The following is a 952-nucleotide window of genomic DNA, read 5'->3' as shown; positions in this document are numbered from 1 at the left end:
TATTATATATGGTATGTATTAATTAATATATGATATTATTATTGATTTGTTTTTAATAGATTATGAAATGTTAAAAAATAACTTTTTAACATGTCATTTTTAATTATTTTATAATTTCAACTAGTTAATTGGCTAGTTTTTAATTAACTATTAGCTAACTTATTAGCTAGTTTATGGAACGCAAGCCTAAAGTTCTAACAACATTATTAGATACAATGAGCGAGTCGAATGCCATGAACCAACAACATCCGGCACAGGAAGCGGTATCGGTGCTACCACAAGCAACATAAACGAAACAGACACAGGCAGAGGCACAAGCTCCCGAAACAAAATCGACATCGGCACAGGGACAAGCACCAGAAACAAAATCGGCACCGGCACCAATTAATCTTCCTTGTCGAGATCTGCTTCGTGGTAAGTTCTGTTACAAGTAATATTGACCAGCAAAATGTGCATGCTTTTACTAAATCAGTAACTCGCATATTGCAGAGACGATCTGGAATTTTTTTTAAACGATGGCACCATTTAACTATAAGAAACAAATGTAAATATATCTTTCCCAAAATCATCTTTGTTTTGTCGGTTAGTTCATTGTTTTTCATATCTGAGGTCATGTTCAAATGTTCAATTACAAATTTTTTATGAAACTAAAAGATAAAAAGTAAGAAAATGAAACTAATGGAATTCAAACTCGGGTCTGGAGTGGAAGAAAAGTCTTGCAAACCAACTATATCAAGAAAAACTTATGTTCGCATTTTAGTCTCAAAATATATATGGTGACACGGTTCCTGACCTTATAATTTTTTACATTACAACGAAGGGACAAACCGGTGGTCCGTCCCTGCTGCATTGCATCATTCATATTCATTTGATGGTAATTGCTACACTTTATATTGGTTCTTATTAACTTTATCAGTTGTGTAAATTCCTAGATGAAAGAAGAAGATACTTC

This window comes from Cynara cardunculus (assembly GCF_001531365.2).
Source record: "Cynara cardunculus var. scolymus isolate 2C chromosome LG 10, CcrdV1, whole genome shotgun sequence".
NCBI lineage: Eukaryota > Viridiplantae > Streptophyta > Magnoliopsida > Asterales > Asteraceae > Cynara > Cynara cardunculus.
Note: the sequence above shows the minus strand (reverse complement) of the source record.